Source organism: Astatotilapia calliptera, chromosome 6 (assembly GCF_964374335.1).
Source record: "Astatotilapia calliptera chromosome 6, fAstCal68.1, whole genome shotgun sequence".
Classification (NCBI taxonomy): domain Eukaryota; kingdom Metazoa; phylum Chordata; class Actinopteri; order Cichliformes; family Cichlidae; genus Astatotilapia; species Astatotilapia calliptera.
The window spans coordinates 32,565,562-32,578,204 of record NC_137427.1 but is presented as its reverse complement, the minus strand read 5'-3'; the positions used below and the strand labels follow the sequence as shown (position 1 = coordinate 32,578,204).

The following is a 12,643-nucleotide window of genomic DNA, read 5'->3' as shown; positions in this document are numbered from 1 at the left end:
TAAGCATACACTCTAAACTTCAAAGTTGAATTTTCATATCTTATACCATCCGTGTTTGGCATCGATATGAATACACTTGAATACACAGGCTACATTTCCACTATGAACCCCTCTGCTTGCCATTGTTGTTTAAGCTGCTAAAAGCTAACTCTTGATCCACCTCTGCGCTCTTTGAAGTGGAATTCATCTGTGAACAAGATGTCCAAATTAAAAATACCACAGGCTCGCCCACAGCCACATTCTGCTATGCAGGATTTAGCGAGACGGCAATGTGTGTAAAGTGCCAAGTCAGATGCATGTTAGACTACAGTAACTCAGACACACAGCTGCTGTCAGACACCGGGGGAGTTTAAATAAAATGTGATTGCCACTTTTTACCCAAAATGTTGTTGTACCCAGGTAAACATTGTTTGTCTTGAAAATAAAAGCAAAGCTGAGTCATTCTTGACCAGGAAATAATCCTCCTCATGATCTTATCCATGTTACAGATAAAAAGAACAGCTTTAAAGTGGTGATGTGCACAGACGTTTCTCATGAACAATAATTACTTGGCATAATTCTTCTCAGCTTTCTGCTCAATTTAAAATCCGAATTTCCGTTTTACAGCAAACACAGTGCTGAGTCGATAAAACACGCTTTGGCCTTTGATTTTTTTTGTCACTGCAGTGTGAGACATAAACATTTACATATGTAAATACTTTGATCTTTTTTTCGTTCAAAACCCCAAGATGCATTGGGCATTGTAAAGCAGTGAAGCCAGAAAAATCTGAAAGATATATTATCATCTTGTGAAAAGCTTACTTATCTTTTCCTTTATATAATAATTTCTAGGTTTTATATTCCAGACTTAACTGCAGTCAGTTTCACCTTTCAGAATGCCGCACACCTTGGAACATCGTGACCCTAACCTGCTCTCATACTAATAAGCAAGCAAGTAACAGTTGCACAAGCCTCTTCAAACTCTTTTGTCTTGCTTTGGTGTTCCAAGTATCACCACAGGCTCCTGGCGAAACGGAAACCAGTCGAGTGAGTTTCTTCCTATTTGGATCACCTCTATTGCAATTTTGACTCAGACTCAACACTTTTTTTTTCTTTCTTTTTTTTTTGCCTGTCCTTCTTCTGCTTGGTCAGTTTCTTGTCCCAGTCTTCTGGTTGACTGAGTCCCCCTTTAACTCCTGACCCCTTAATCCCCTGCCAGCTGCAGCGAGGCCCCCAAGGAAGACCTGTGACTGTGCGTGCCTGTGTGTTTCTATCAGTATGTATGTGAGAGAGGCAACAAAAGTTCTATGCAAGATATGAATGAGCACTAGCATGCACTTCTGTACTGATTAGCACTGTCTAAAAGCTTTTTTCTTTACACATCATCATTGTGGATTGACATGTGCATGACATTTATCCTCTTACATGAAAGAATTTCTGTTAATTGATAACAGTAGTCTTGCCAGTTATGGTAACTTGCCAGTTACAACATAACTGGCAAGACTCAACATTCATACAAAGAGCCCATAAAGTTGCTACTAATCCACCCGAGGCTGTTATTGAACAGCGAAGCAGTGATTTATGTTATTCACAGACACTAAGTGTCTGACTGTTGAATTTCTTGGGTAACAAGTGTAGCATCACACCTGCAGTCATGGATGTGATTCAGCCAACTTTACAGTAACTTTTGTTGATATCTTTTCACTGTTGCACAACTCCTTTTACCCCCAAAGGGATCAATTATGCCTCTTCATTCATTAGTCACTGTTACACTCCGTCTATCTATTGGAGGCCATCCCAGCTGACATATGACTAGAGGCAGGGTACAACCTGGACTATCCAGCCCACCCCAGTCCATCAGCAACCATTTTTACTCACATTCACACCAACGTCCAGTTAACCAAAGACTATGTTTTTCTTCCGTTTGTGGGAGGAAGCTGGAATACCCAGTTTAGTTTCACCTAGCATTTTAAAAAGAGGAATCCTGAAACTAACAACCATTAATTAGTTGGTTTGTGGGTTTTTTGTTGGTACTCCCTTAACTTACACCAAAGCCTGATCAACCGCCTAGAGATTATCCTTCCAGTACTCTCATGTACCAACTGACTGTTCTGTTGCTATCACAGGGAAACTCTAAGGTCTTATTTAGAGTTAAGATATCAGTCTCCAAGTTAGTAATTTAAAAATACAAAATTTAAAACCAGATTCCTACCGAAAAACAATGGCCTGAGCCCAGCTCTAGAAATTAGGTACTAAACTTGCTAGCAATCGGTCCTAAGAATACTCTTGACTTCATTCTGCCATAGCAAGCTTTCAGTAACTCTTCACTGAGTTAAATGTGCAATCCTGACAACACAACACCAAAGAAGACTGCAGAATGCTACCAAGATAATGCATGCTTTGAGAGCCATTGGTGCACTCCATTTGAAGTCGAAATGTCTAAGGTCCAAGATAGAATTTTCAACTGGAACGTCCCCTCAGGTCAGACTTCCAGCCTTACACCAACACCCGCACGACCAACGCACGTAATGCATGTTAACATTAGTAAAACTGTACAACTTGCAATCTTTAAAGTCACTGTTGTGTATTTGTGATTGGCTAAATAAGTGATATCAGGGCATTGACCAGGATCTGCCTTTCAATGTGCTGCAGCTGTGCTTTTAAGCCAAAATAATAACCATTACATTGCATTGCTAGTGATGCATGGATGCCTGTACCTTCCTAAGGGGCTAAACAGGTCCTGTTTTTCCTTGCTTTTCCAAGTTGACTACTAAAATGCGCTCAACACAGGAGTGATGTCACTCCCAGCACCGATATCTGACTTCTAAGGCAAGCATTGAGCAGCGTAATATTGTGACAGACCAGCATTAACATTTTAGGAAACATATAATAGAAGATTTACATCACATCCTCTCATTATTTCTCACTATACGTCTAAAAGCAAAAGTTTCTGTAGTTTGCAGAATTCTGTTGTTTTATAAGACAATGTAGAGCAGGAAAGGCAACAGCAAGTCGAGGTATTGCTGCTAAAGGTGCTTCTACAAGCTACTTAATCATCTGTAGTCAGCTCTGTGCAGTCTCACAGAGCTGAAATTTAGAGGGTGTTTAATGTAACCGAATAACTGTTTATGTTAATGTGCATTATATTCTCTATTTAAAAAAAAACCTCACTCATGAATTGTGCAAATAGGCAAACGGAGATTTGAAAACAGACAAAATCAGGTCTTACCTATCTGAGAGTAAACACGATACTACACATGCACCTCTATGCAGACTTATAGAGGTCCCCTAAAGTAACACCTCACCTAACAATGGCTCAGCGATCTTTCAAAAGTCCTGATGCGTACAACTAGTTAGGCACACACGTCAACTTTAGTGCACGCGGCTGTATTGAGCAACAATGCCGGTTTGTCAAACGGCCTCTGTCCTCACCTGTTGTCTGTCTGACTTGTTGAAAATATCACAGGTCCAGACCTCTGATCTTTGAAATGCTTTGTGAGACCCTGCAGTCCCCAGGCCATGTGTGTTTGTGTGTGTGTTGACTTGTGCTGTGAATGGGAATGAAAGGGTGTGTATGCGTGCAAAGCAAGACTATGTGCCCCCAGGAGGAAAAAAAAAGATGGAAAGGGGCTCAGAAAGAGGGGGCTGGAAGCTGGGCTTTCTCTAATCTACTACACTACCCCCATCCAAAGACACACACACACACATATACATAGATACACACTTGCCCTCAGGTATATCTCCCACTGAAGGACAGGGTGGTGAAGTGTTATCTTAAAGGCAGATTAAGGAGCAAGTCTGAATTTGAAAGCTTTCTTTATATGGAACAGAGACTGATTCTCTCAGCTCTCAATTGGCAAGGAAAATGCTTACTTGCTTAATGGTCATTGTCATTTTTAGAAGCTGATTTTGCAGTTTTATTAAGGTCTCAACCCCAAGGGGAACTTTTGTTGAATACTAAGATTTTGTTCTTAAACTCGTCACACATTAAGTGCTATGACCGAGTGGAAAAATAGGTATTTTCAAGTCATCAGAAGGTTGACTATCCTGCATTCTGCATAAAGCAACACAGTTGTTCTACTGGAGGCATCTTACATCTCCTGGTGTCTCCTGGTACCACGCAGGAATGTTACAAGGAGCATGCATGTGTCACGCTCTTTACCTTCCTATTGACTATTGAGCCGCCAGTGTTTATACAACACACTGTGAGGGTGGGTGTTCGGGGGGGGGGGGCATGCTTCACGGGTTAGTAAAAGGAGTAACAACTCCTAAACCATCCTTGGTGGTGGAAGGGGAGTAGGCAGGGTTTAAACTCAAGGAGGTTCCCCTCTGGTGAGCGTGTTAAGCCTCACGTTGTTATGTGTTGTTTGAGTCTTGAATTCCTCGGCTGTCAAGGAGGCTTGTAAAGATGTAACAAGAGCCTTTTTTTTTTAATGTTGCTGAAAACAGAGACCAAATTTAGCAATATAGCCCAAATCCTGTCATTCAAATGAATGTTTTAGTGGATTTAGGCAAAAATTAGATGCATAACAGGCTGCAAGAAAAAAAGAGGCATCCACTTCCAGTAACTGAAACAATCTTTGTCTCGATTTTTTGGGGTTTTTTTTAAAGTAAATTGAGTATAAGCGTACTTTTTAAGTGGTTGTGTGTTTCATGACGTTGCAAATTTGCTGTCTTAAAGGTTTTGCACAAAACAATTCAAAGATGTTTTTTGTGACTGTGGAAATTAGGATACTTCAGTCATTGAGATAATAACATGATACAAGTTCCTCTTTCTGACACTTAAATTGTTTAAATTTATCACACTAGTTAAGTTAGAAAGAAATGCATTCATCAACTGCTAAAATAACAAAAGGGAGCAAATCCAGAGCAGCGTAATGACCCAACTCGGCAGAATGATTTATTAGCAGTCGGAGGCTTGATGTTGGACGTCTGCTCCATCAGCGTAGCCCTCACTTCCTTAAATGTTCTCAATTGAGCTGACAAGCAGCTCAACCCACCGCACATCTGCAACAACAGCAAGAGCGAATTCTTCCCTCTATCTTTACACTTTGTGCTCAAATACCAATGTGATGGAAATGACAGTTGCAACTGAATAACGGCAGAATAACAGCTGATGATATAAAGCGTTTGGTTTAAAGATACAATGTGAAGACATATCTATGTAAATATTCAACTGTTCAACTGATATGTTTTTTTGTAGAAAATGTAACGATTCCAGGAATGGATTTTTCCGAGAGAGGAGATATGCTTTAAAATTTCTTACAACTATGAACAACAAATTAAACACACATAAACTCAGTATTGGACTTTATTTGAGATTCAGACACGTATTTCTATGTTATTAGTGTATACTGAAACAAATTTAAGGCTAAACACCAGAACAGCACTAAATAAACAAGGTAGCAGATGAAAGTCAGTTTCAAATGAGGTCTCTTACATTAATTTTTTCCATTGCAAGGCTTCTGTTGAAAGCTTTTTGGAGTTCTAAACAGACTGAGGGTGTTTTCGCACATTCGCTGTTGAGTCAGCTAAACTCGAACTCTGTTTCATTTCCACCCTTGGTGCGGTTCACTTGTGCAGATGTGAACATGGTAATGGCACTTGGGTGTGGACCAAAATGACCACCCCTGATAGGAGGTGGTCTCAGTCCAGTATCAGGCGAACTCCAGAGTGGTTCGTTTATGTTGAGAATATGATCTGAATGTGAGCTCGCGCCAAGCCAAACACCATGTGCACGCTGCAAATTTGAGCTAAACGCTGTGCATTCTGGGATGCAGCAGTACCGCAGATATGCAAAGTACACAAACTGTAACAACCAGAAGTAAAATGATTAAAGTCACCCAGATAAATACAAATGTCAAGAGTAAAAATTATCCACTAGTTCAGGCTACAGCACTTTCTTCCTATACTGAATTTGATGCTCCCACCTCAGACACAATCTGACCTTCAGGCCTGAATTTGGTCAATAGCTGACTAAAGTTTTTATAGGCAATATAGTATAATTAATATAATTGAGAGTATGTACTGTCTGGTGCCTGTAATACGGTAAAGTTTCCTCCAACACTGTGCTATTAATATTTCCATTATTTTTTCAGCTTCGATGCACTGACCTCACACTACTTCCTGGTTTCTCAAACCTCCTCACATGGTTTTGTAGTGACGCATTTCAGTTCACTTGGAGTTTTCTCTGTTGGAAAAACATACAAGTTTACAAACTCGTCAATTGATTTAGAACAGAGTGTAAAAAAAGGTGTGAAAACGCTCCAAAACTTAAAAAAGTGTCACTGAATGTAAACAAATTCTGTTACTGATTATGATACAGGGAGGGTGGTTATCACAATTTACCTTGGATTAATTGGGACTTTCTGTTCCACATAAAAGAGAAAGCCACAAAAAAGCATTAGTCTTACAGAAAAAAACAAAGCTGGATAACAGAGAAGAAGAAACCAGAACAAGGGAGCAGGAGGGTGAGGCTTGACGGGAGTCTCTCTGCAATGTAAAAATGTCCCATCTGCACATGTAAAACGCAGCGGACGCAGAGAAAACAAGAAAGGAATGACAGGATGGTAAAAGTGTCAGGATGAAGTAGGGAGGGAGAAACTTTTCATTCAGGAAAGCCAAGAAAAACAGTGCCGCCAGCTCATCGAGGCTTACAAATCTACGGAAATATAAATAGCACGATGTTGGAGGGAAGTTCACTTCATTACAAGGGCTAGAAAATAAGTACCGCTTTTTGTGTCACTAATGTTGTTTACCAATAAAAAGCCTACTCAAGTTTGGTACAGTGACCAAATTCTAACCTCAAAGGAGGGGTGTGTGTGTGTTTGTGTGTAAGAGCTAGGTGTTATTCAACTTATGTGGATGTGAATGCATTTGCAAAGTCACATTATGGAAAGTCTACCTAGTGTTATATACCTAGAATATATAAAAATGAATGTACCGACTATGACTTCACCCATCATTTTGTGGGCCTGGCGTTTTGGGTGTTGTCATCTTGGATTTTTGAAAGCAGACGATCAGGAGTGGGACAGTAACGAACTGCCAGTCAAAATCACAAGACAGCCACACCCTAAGGCATAACCCTGCTCTATCGCTCAAAATCATAATTTACAAAATGAACATCAGACTGCATTGACTAAGATTTTTAAACTAGCACCTGAAACCATGAATTCGTTAAGAACGGGTTTACTGAGGTCAGAAATAAAGGGAGAAGTGGGCTCACTACTGTAGAACGTGGCTGGTGGGTCGCCACCTGTTGGCCATTAGTAAGAAAGGATCAGTCACTTTTTGGATCCACAGGCTATGTTCACTCCTTTAGTAAAGAGTCAAGATGTTAAGGCTAGGAAAGAAGTCAATAATGTTGAGCTTAGAGGAAGACTCGTGGAAATGCAAATAAATGTAATGTCTTCTGTATAAATGGTTACTTTTAGCTGTGAAACATCTGAGGACCACAGGGCTCATTTAAACTCCACTAAGAGGGGGGGGGGGGGGGGTGTTAGCTGGTGTGGCTGATAACAAGTGAAATCTCACACACACATCCATCCAACCAACCCTCTTCACCTTGTACCTCTTTACTTCATTCATGAGCTTATTAACTCCCTGATGGAGGAACTTTCCTTCATGTTCCCCCTTATTTAGTTGTCATGGTGGCTCGACCTGAACACTTATTAGCTGACCCCTGGGATTAGTCCAAGCTTGAGATGAGGAGAGTTGAGGTTAAGCCTTCACCTCGAGGTGCTCGCTGCAGCATCTCACCAGAAACCTTAATTAAATTGCTGAGACACCGCGTCAGGAATGTTTGCTTTACTCTCCTGTATTCACTTCTGTCCATCCCATCTGTCTCCACCTTTCTTTGCTTTTCCCATAGTCATACTCCACGCTGGGTTTGTTATACTACCCCAAACTCATCACGGAGCAGACAGTGAAGGCAGCGAATTGCAATATAAGGAGAAGACGGGAGGTCAGATTCAGTATATTGCTGTCTAGATTTATTAGATCAACAAGTCAGCCATGCATTGCAGGCATTCCTTCTACATATAACCACTGCAGTATCAGAGAGTTTAGACATGAATATTGATGACTAAAAGTGCTCTTTTGGATGGATGAATCGAAAAGATAGAAGGATAAGGATGGATAAGATATAAATATTGTTTAGAATAACTGTTTATTTTTCAAAAGTTAGAAAAAACCTTTGTACCCTGCCTCTTGTCCTATGACAGGCTACCCTGAAGTGGATGACTGGAAAACAGTAAAATGCCCAGCACAGCTTTCCAAAACCCCTAGAGGAATCTTTGACTCCTTGCCTTCTATTATCAAGTTCGGAGGTTTATGCATTTGTGTTCTGTTGCTTATTCTATAAAATGTCAGGGGGGGAAAGTGAGAAATCCACACCACATGATCCCAAAAATGACAGCACCTTGTTCAACTTACAAAGTTTTTCATTGATATCAAAAGTTTTTTTTAAGTGTTCAGTTTACAGAAACATCAACCAAAGACAAGCGCAAAAAAATAAAATAGTCCTTAAACTTGAGTTGGAATCTGTGTTTTTGATCATCATCATACTTTTATATTTAAAATATAAGTGAAGGCAAACTCTTTAAAACAGCCACTAAATAAAATGTGCATATATATATATATATATATATATATATATATATATATATATATATATATATATATATATATATATATATATATATATATATATCCAGGCTTGACAGGATAACATCACAAAGAAAACAAAATGAAATCATCACTCTGAACTGACTGGCGGTATGTTCCAGAGGTGATACCTTGATTTGTCTCTGGGGAATCAACAGCTAATTGCGGAGATTAAAGTCTCAAGCAGCCAGAGGTGGGAGAGACAGAAACGGTGAAGGGGCAGATAACGAGTTCTAATCCGATACATGCGACTCCAACACGGTCTGAAGCAACGACCAAGATAAGAGCTAATCCTGTTTTCCATGTATCTCTGTAGGAAACGGTCCTCTCAGCGTCTCTTCTGTTAAGTGCGTCTCCTCTGAGCGCGTCTGTCCAACAGATCCTGACCCGAGATACTGACCCGTATATGCGGAGAGGAATGCGAGGATATGCTGACAAAATCACAACCACAAAGGAAGCTTTCACGTCCGGAGCTGGCTGAGTAAAAGGTACTAGAAGGAGCCGATGCCGGATTAATTACGAGTGTGCTTCGGAGCGTCCAAGTTTGCAGAAGAACGGATTAACTCTGCACATCTAATCGATATCACAGCACCCAAACGCATGAGCAGATTTTCTTTAATACAAATCGCTTCAATCCAAAGAATTAAAGGAACCACAACACAGTTCACTGTGCACACAACTTTCAGTGTGGCTATCAAAAAGGCTTACCTTGGCAAAGAAACCCAAAGTCCGCAGGAATACGCTGGAGCAGCTTCTACCCGGACGTTTTATCCACTTTGTTCCTATCAAATGCAAAACCCTCCAAGAAAAGTTCAGAAACCTCCTCTTGCAGCGCAGCGTGGTCGGCGTGTGCACGGAGTTCAGACCAGAAGGTGTCTCATGGCACTGCAGCGCGCAGGCTGTGCTTGAAGACTGTGGTCCGCTGGCGTTCAGCGGCGCACTGACTTTTCAACAATATTGCTCATTGAAGTAAAGGAGGCGAGCACTTAAACAAGCTGGGGAAGTGGGAGGTACGGTGCAGAGCCGGAGCGCGCTGCCGTGCGCGACCTCGAGGCAGGCTGCACCTGCGAGCGCCATCCATTACTCTCCACCTCACTTTATAATACGGCCTATTTTATTTTGAAAATAAATTATATTTACATACAAATATAATAAACACCAGGAAACAAAGAAATTATTTTACCCTATAGGTCATTTTCAGTGCTGCGTCATTTCTGGTCATTTTAAAGAAAAACAATATTTTGGTGTGACTTGACTTTTTCACAGCGTCATTTTTTTTACATTGTTACTTAATATTCGTTATATAGATCAATGTGATTATGTCAGTGATGGATTTTCTATTATTCAGTTGTCCTTGTTTACTTGCGTGTCTCCTTTTCGGTAAGTTAAGCAAAGCAACCCGCACCCTGAGTACGGCGTCGTACTAAGTCAGATGGGAAAATGGTGTTTGTTTTTCTGCTAAATTACCAGGAAAAGGCAGTACTTAAAATTACTCACGCACTACTTCAATGTATTAAAAGTTGTTTTTGGGGATTGTCTGTGTGTGTGTGTGTGTGTGTGTGTGTGGGGGGGGGGGGGGGGGGGGACTTTTTACCCCCTATATGTACCTACGTTTAAGTGTTTAAATATTTGCATCTGAATATGGTTATATTGTAATTTCAAATAAAGTTAATTAAAATTCCATTTAATTACAGGGTAATGACACCTTTAGTCATGGGTCATACTATTTTATATTTATTTATTTATTTTTAAAGTTGTGTCTTTGAATTTTTTATTCATCCCTCTTTTTCCATAGGAAAATTTGTAGCTTTTAGATTCCAAATCCTGCATCCTCAAGAAAAAGCAATGAAGCTGAAACGCAGACTCAAGTGAGATACCATGTCTTCTCTTCACCCCTCCAAGCTAACTGCAGGGAGATTTGACAAAAGTGAGAATTTAATCTCTAATCAGCTACAGGAAATGATCTTATAACAGGAGAGCTTACAGGCTTACAAGAATCGGGTTGTTGACATCTGAAATCAACCAGTGTAATCTGTCCTTAGATTTCTCTGTTGTTTCCTTTAGTTTCACCCAGATAGAAGACAAATGAAGGGCATTTACAACACATAACAAATATGTCTGTCATGTTTAGAATGAGTTACAGGTCACTTTTGATGGTTCTCCCAGCTTTCTCTCAGTGTTTTTCCACAAGCCCCCGTTTGCCACAGTTACAGCTAATGAACACATACATAATGTAAACCTCTTTTTTATTGGCTAGGCATTTTGCCTTAATTTTTAGTTAGTTAACACAAATGCTGTAAGGTCAGCGATACCTTTATAAATGCTTATTTCTGTCCCTTCTACAGTGATGAAAAGCTTGAATCCTCGTGCAGAGTCCACATTTCCTGTTGAAGTGATCTCATAAACATTATGTAGGTAACCTGCTAAGTCATAATTAGCTGCTCTGAAATCATTCAAACATATATGCGCCATTCATGATAAAAGTTTGGTCTCCCCAATAAGTCTCTCCATAAACTTCAACTTCTTCAGAATTCTGCCGCTCGGGTCATAACTTGGACTCCCTTAAGAGACCATATTACCCCAATTCTTCAACAGCTTCACTGGTTGCCCAGAAGCCAGGATAAATTTTAAAATCTTAGTTCTCACGTTTAAGTGTATTCATAACATTGCGCCTCCTTATCTCTGTGAACTGCTTCATATCACCATTGCTTCCCGCTCTCTCAGAGCTTCATCTGCCACTCATCTTGTTGTTCCTTCTGCTCGTCTTATCACTATGGGGCACAGAGCTCTCAGTCGCTCTGCTCCTCGGCTCTTGAACTCACTTCCTTCAGCCTTAAGAACTATAGATTCCCTTCCCTTATTTAAGTCACAACTCAAAACCTATTTGTTTAAACTAGCTTACTAGCTTTAATGCAGATTTTACTTGCTGTCACACCTGGTTTATTTGGGGGGTTTGGGTTTTTATTTGTTGTTTTTTGTATTTTGTTGTTTTTGGTATTTTAATTTATTAAAATCTAATAATTTAATCTACTGTTTTATTGATATCTTTTTCTCTTTGTAAGGTGATCTTGGATTTTAGAAAGGCGCCCTCAAAATGTATTATTATTATTATTATTATTATTATTATTATTATTATTATTATCATTAAAAGAGGGAAGTACAATAAATCTGCTTTACTCTTGTAGACATTTCCATGACAACTGCATTGCAGAACCTCAGCCACCTATCGCATTCCTCTGTCTTTCCAAGTTTGCATTTCCATATTAGGCCTGTATATTTATACACGGTCTTGGGAAAGCTGCTGCAGGTGCACCGCTAACCAAATACTTCCGCCCGTCACTTAAGCTGTAAATGAGCTGTTGGATGGAGAAACTATATTCAAGTGCAGAGCTGCACTGTGTGGACGGGAACCCACTGAAACCTGAAACTGTCGTCATGGTCACCAACTCTCAACCTGGTAAAATGTGTTTAACAACATCGTTGATAGTGAACCATGCTCACTGGTGTCACTAGGGTATGCAGCAAGGAAAAAATTAATAATCCACCAAAGAGAAGACAGAGGAAAAAGAAATGTTTTTAATACAAAACTTCGGTACATGTACAGCTGCTCCCCACACACACATGCCTCTCGCACATTAACACATTCTTGGAGATCTGACAGTCTAAACTGAGACGGTCAGTCAGACAAGCCGGGGCATGTGTGAGCAATGTCCAGATGAAATCCATCTATGTGACACACGCACAATAAAAATATAAAGTTAGCCAGAGACACGGCTGATTGTGTAGAAGATCATTTTAAATTCTCTGTACAATCAGTTTGTTGAGCTTTACGCCTTCCCCAAGGTAACCCATGACCACCTGTTAGCAGTCCACAGCATGGGGCGCATTTCACTGAGTGGATCATGCCATACCATGGGATGGCATCAGGTACAGTACACTTAGTTGGTTTTATAATTGCTTTTTACTTCTCTTTGGCAGCTATAGATAATTACTCATCATG

General features: G+C 40.1%; 1 protein-coding gene across 2 annotated transcripts in view; it reads right to left on the bottom strand.

The window, feature by feature from the left end:
- Positions 1-9,627, bottom strand: part of vasna (vasorin a) — a 44,108-nt gene extending 34,481 nt beyond the window's left edge. The window contains exons 1-2 of one of the 2 annotated variants that reach the window (XM_026171746.2): positions 9,352-9,585; positions 6,093-6,169 (exon numbers count right to left, since the gene is read on the bottom strand). The gene's annotated coding sequence lies outside the window, so the exon portion shown is untranslated. Of the gene's footprint in view, positions 1-6,092; positions 6,170-9,351 lie in introns of both variants that reach the window. The other variant, XM_026171747.2, reaches the window with a different exon arrangement.
- Positions 9,628-12,643: the final 3,016 nt, after the last annotated feature.